The sequence below is a fragment of the Macaca fascicularis genome, chromosome 13 (assembly GCF_037993035.2).
Source record: "Macaca fascicularis isolate 582-1 chromosome 13, T2T-MFA8v1.1".
Classification (NCBI taxonomy): domain Eukaryota; kingdom Metazoa; phylum Chordata; class Mammalia; order Primates; family Cercopithecidae; genus Macaca; species Macaca fascicularis.
The window spans coordinates 106,153,739-106,159,738 of NC_088387.1; positions in this window are offsets into that span (position 1 = coordinate 106,153,739).

Genomic DNA, 6,000 nt, shown 5'->3' on the forward strand with positions numbered 1-6,000 from the left:
GACATCTACGGCACCTGGCGCTGTAGCCACCGTCTCTGAATCTCTTCCCCTCTGCTCTGGGCCTGCATGCTCTTGCTTCTGTCTACCCAAACCTGCCTGTTCTTTGCCTATCGCTTTGAGTGGCTTCTCTGCTTAGCTCCTAAACATAGTGATTTCTGACAGTTCAGTCCAAATACCTCCTGCTCATCTCTCTCCCCAAAACTGAGCTTCCATCCCTGACTTGCCTCGAGCTGATGATGGGTGGCTCTCCCAAAGACTCACACTTGAAATCCCCAGGCACCTTTTGCTCCTCTTTCTCCTTTGCCCCAATCACAATCCAGTCACTAACCCTAACGAACCTTCCTTGAAAGTGTCTCTTGAATTCATCCATTCCTCTTTAATTTTTTTCTGTTCCTCTAAAGCAGTCCCCTCTTATCTTCAGACTTGACTATGATAAGCCAACATTGAAGGTATTCATATATTTGTTAAATAATGATGCTAACCTCTTGGTAGTCTCCTGGACCTCAGTTTCTCTCCCTCTAATTACTGCTGCCACCAAAGTGATCTTTCTAAAATACCACTTTAACCATGTCATACGACTACTTAGAATAGTGTGATGGTTAATATTGAGTGTCAACTTGATTGGATTGAAGGATGCAAAGTATTGATCCTGGGTGTGTCTGTGAGGGTGTTGCCAAAGGAGATGAACATTTGAGTCACTGGACTGGGAGAGGCAGTCACACCCTCGATCTGGGTGGGCACCATCTAATCAGCTGCCAGTGCAGCTAGAATAAAGCAGGCAGAAAAAGATGGAAAGAGCAGACTCGCTGAGTCTTCCGGCCTTCATCTTTCTCCTGTGCTGGATGCTTCCTGCCCTCAAACGTCAGACTCCAAGTTCTTCAGCTTTTGGACTCTTGGACTTTACACCAGTGGTTTTCCAGGGCTCTCAGGCCTTCGCCACAGACTGAAGGTTGCACTGTTGGCTTCCCTACTTTTGAGGTTTTGGGAGTCAGACTGGTTTCCTTGCTCCTCAGCTTCCAGATGGCCTATTGTGGGACTTCACCTTGTGATCGTGTAAGTCAACACTCTTTAATAAACTCCCCTTCATATATACTCTAGAGAACCCTAATACAGATGTCCCTAATATAATGACCCTCTAGAGAACCCTAATACAAATAGTAATATTCAGAAAGCAATAGTAATATACAAAAAGCAACAAGAAAACAACACATATTGATGATTCTTTGGTTTGGGAATTTAGCATAAGGGTGTCATACGCTCTACATAATAATGTTTGGAGTTTTTGCCTTACTCATGCATTACTTTTATGATCAGAGAAAATTTTTTAAAAGGTATTATCTTAAAAAAAAAAAAAAAAAGATTGAGTTTAATTTCCCTCCCCTTGGAACATAAGGCAGGTTTAGTGACTTGCTTCTAATGAATGCTATCTAATACCAGTGTGCAGAAGTGACACTGTGTGACTTTCAAGAATAGACTGAAAAAGTGCTCCAACTTTATCTTCTCTCTTGGGACGCTCACCCTTGGAACCCAGTCACCATGCTGTGAGGAAGCCCAAGCAACTCACATGGAGAGTCCACAGGCTGAAGTCCACGTGGAGAGGAACTGAGACCCCCAGCCAACAGCCAGCATTCACCACCAGGCATGTGACGCAGCAAGCCTTCAGTGATCTCAGCCCTCAACCTTTTAGTTTCATAGGTAAGGCCTCAGATATTATGGAGCAAAACTAAGGCATCCCCCATGTGCCCTGAACAAGAGGTGGGGGCAGTGCAGACAGTGGAAGGAGTATGGATATAGAAAGATCTGGGTTCAAATCCTGTATCTGCCTCATATTAGTTTTGGTACCTTACATGAGTCACTTACTTCCAAACCTCAGTTTCCTCATCTCTTATGAACTGAGATGTTGCAGAGCTCAGAGCAAGGTCCCCAGCATAAGGTCTGAGACATAGTAGATGCTTAATAAAGTACAAGTGAGCTCATCTGACAGCCCATCCAATCTTCAGACAATTTAATTGTTAGAAACGCTTTCTTCTATGTGGATGAACTGAATTCTGCCTGCCTGGAATGCCCACCACAGACTCAGTCTTTCCCTGGCAAGGAGGGACAGGGGCAGGACCACGCCTCCTCCCTCAGCAGCCTTTGGACACCACTCCTTCCTGCCTCCACCCTCTGCCTGGTCCCTTTCCTACTCCCCACCAGGAGCCTTCTGAAGATGCAGAGGGCCTGTGTGTTGCTGGTGAGCCAGGACACATTGAAAGCCTTGTTTGCATGATAACTCCTCTTTGAGTCAGTTCAGCTGCTTCCGTCAATACAGCCCTCAGATAAGATGCTGTAACTCAGAATGTCTGGCTCAAAAGCAAACTGCTACAACTGAATCATACGTCCTGCGTTAAAGTCCACCCCCTTCTCTCCCATGCCTGGCCTCGCCACTGCACAAACAGAAGCCGAAGGGAAAGGTCCAATTATTCCATGGAGATTTAGCTACTGTATTGACAAAACTCAGCGTTAATTCCCAGAAAGCATTCAAGCCCCGAGGTGGGGGTGGGGGCGGAGGGAGGCAGGGAGAGAGGAAGAGCTGGCCGTGTAACTGGGTGAGAGTCATAGCCGCTTTTCAGCTGAGTCTGACCTAGTTTAATGAAATCAGGTCATCTGTGAGCTCTTCATTACCCTCAGACTAAACAGGACCCAACAGAGCAGCCAATGTCCCTGGCCTTTCAGAATCCTGCTCATTCGTATTATGACATTTTGATGTTGGGTCTTAATGCATGTTGACTTAGTGGCCTGCCCCCTCCAAAGGTAGTAAACAGCCTGGGTAAAGGCTGGGATGTAAACAAGAGGGCTGATTTAAAAACCACACACACAAAGGCAGTGTAAATACCCCAGGTCCCTAGCCTGCATCCTCCGGGAAAGCAGCAGACAAAAGGCCTGGAGTGGCCCCGACCATTACGGCTGATGGATGGATGGAACTCACCTATTATCCTCCTGCCTTCTCACATGGAACTCGCAGCTTCAGCAGATCTTCAGGGCAGGGGGCGGGATTGGAAGGAAATGAAATTGTCAATTTAGGGACAGTATGGAGGATTCAAGGGCAAATTGCTCCCCAGCAACCATTGTAGAGGACAGGGACAGTTAACCCCCTTGAGACTGTCCTATGGGCTGGTGACGGCTTTATTTGATCTGCTGCCCAATCTGCATTGTCCTGAAACCAAAGCCTGTGGTCAGGGAGGCTGAAAATGATCCTTCTTCTCTCGGTGGATGCTCATTAATTGAACGAATTTTACAGAAGTAGATGATATCTGTGGGTTCCCTGCTCCTATCAGACAGCCAGACTATCAGGCTCAGAAAGGGCAGGGTACTGTATCAGTGCTAAACACCACGTAGGTGCTTCAGTACATAGGTGTTTCAAGGACTGTGTATTTGGCATGTGCTGGTGGTAGTAGTGGTATTTTTAACTCAACATAAATTTACCAATGGGCCTAGGCTGGTGAGGGCTGACAATCAGGGGAGGCAGGAGGGAATTCCTGTATACACTGACTGCTCTTTGCAGTCCCTAGACAGGTGTGGGGTCTAGAGTCTCACAATATGATGAATTTGGTCTGGGTTTGACTAATGGTGTGTTGGCTTCTGCCTCTCCAGCGATGGCAAAAGGTCAAAAAATCCCCTCACCTTCCCTCCTCAAAAAAACCTCGTTCCTTGCCAGTTACCTAATTTAAGTACCCTGTTCAGAGATATGTGAGGACTGCACAAATGTGGACTGGGAGGAATAAAACATGAATCGTGGGTGACTGCAGGCAAGAGGTGTCCCTTCTACAGGTTTTAGTTTTTCCATGTGTAAGATAAGGAGGTTTAATCACATAATCTCTAAGGGCTTTCTAGGAAGGGCATTCTAATTTTAAGACATCTTGAAGCGAATCTCTGCCTCCCCCACCCCAGGTAACTAGGCTCTTTTCAGAGCAGATGTGCCCTGAACAAGCCATTTCTCTGGGCCTCGGAGGGATCCACTGCTGACCTTGACTTCCTTAATCCCAGGCTCCGACACTCATCTGCTCACTCTCAACCCCCTCATCTGATATCAGCATTTGGCCTACATCTATTGTTTCCTTTAATGATTAGTAAACATGATTGAACAGAGCAGAAAACCAGTTTCCTTCCCAAGGGCAAGGGACTACAAGCTGGTCTATTCTGTCCCTCTCCAGAACCAAGGGAATGAAAGGTATTGAGCATGTGTCTCCATCTGGCCTGACATCCAGACTTTGACTCTCCGTGGAGGGAAGCAGGATCCCGACAGCAGAATGACAGCTAAGACTCTGCTTTAGCCTGTCTCTATTGTCTAATCAGGAAAATGGCAGGATCTAGTTTCCCACCAAACTAGATCCTTTGATAATCCCACCAAATTATCAATTTGGCATTGATAATACGTATTGAGTGACAGTGTCTGCAGTAAGACAATTGATTTGAAAGACAGTTTAAGAATTAACTAGTATTCATAATCCCAGCACTTTGGGAGGCTGAGGTGGGCAGATCACTTGAGCTCAGGAGTTCAAGACTAGCCTGGGCAACATGGCAAAACCCCCATCTCTATGAAAAATACAAAAATTAGCCGGGCATGGTGGCATGTACCTGTAGTCCCAACTACTCTGGAGGCTGAGGTAGGAGGATCGCTTGAGCCCAGGAGGCAGAGGTTGCAGTGAGCAGAGATCATGCCACTACACTCCAGCCTTGGTTACAGAGCCAGACCCTATCTCAGAAAAGTAAATAAATAAAATAAAGTAAAATAATTAAAAAAAGAATTGACCAGGATTCAAGTGCTTAGAATTACAGAATGGTAATTATCTCCACATGCATCCTAATTTATAGGAATGCCAGAGAGCTTGATGGCTTCTAAGTTTCAGCCGGTCAAAGTTGAGAGCCTAAAAGAACATCTCTAATCAGAGTACCGGAAAAGGACAATGCCAAAAGAAAACTTACAGAAGTTTGGTCAAGTGGTTCCCAAACATTTAGTCACAAAACCTTTTTTAGCAACAAAAGTCTACATGAAAACCAAATACATAAAACGGGACCAAGTGGAACTGTTCAGGTGAAACCAAGCAAGGACCCAGAGCCCTACCTCCCTTTCCCTCATTCCGCCCCCTCCCCGAGCCCCTGAGGCCCTCGGCACCCCATGGAACTTCAAGAGTTTGAAGAGCAGTGACCTATTCCCACCTCCTCAATTTGTAGATGAAGAAACCAACTTCTAGAAAGATGAAACAACTTGACAGATTCCGTGTGAGGATTTTCATCTTAGCCCCAAGTGATGCTAGCTCACCATCACATAAGTGCCTGCTTTTCTTTTGTCTTTTTTTTTTTTTTTTTTTTTTTTTTTGAGATGGAGTCTTGCTCTGTTGCCAGGCTGGAGTGCAGTGGTGCGATCTTGGCTCACTGCAACCTCTGCCTCCCCGGTTCAAGCAATTCCCCTGCCTCAGCCTCCCAAGTAGCTGGGACTACAGGCGCGCACCACCATGCCCAGCTAGTTTTTTGTACTTTAGTAGAGACAGGGTTTCACCATGTTGGCCAGGAAGGTCTCGATCTCCTGACCTCGTGATCCACTCACCTCGGCCTCCCAAAGTGCTGGGATTACAGGTATGAACCACCGTGCCTGGCCAAGTGCCTGCTTTTCATTGATGCCCTAACCAATCTGCATTGCTTCCTTCCATTTAGAAGCTAATTTATAAAGTGTCCTTTATTAGAATTGAAATGAAGTTTCAGCTACGATAAGACGGAAAGGCACAACATTGGGGGTGGAAAAAAGCTGACCTGGAATTAGGAGGACGTGCTATTACTTTAATTCATTTTCTTTTCTGGAAACTGTCATCCTCATCTGTCAGCTCCAGGGTGGTATTGCGAAGTGGAAGACACCAACATCAGTAATTTCAAAATTTATGTAAATTTTAAATCTAAATGTCATAAATTAAATCCCCAAAGTCATCTCCTCTGTATTCTCTCGTAAATTCCTATGAATTACAC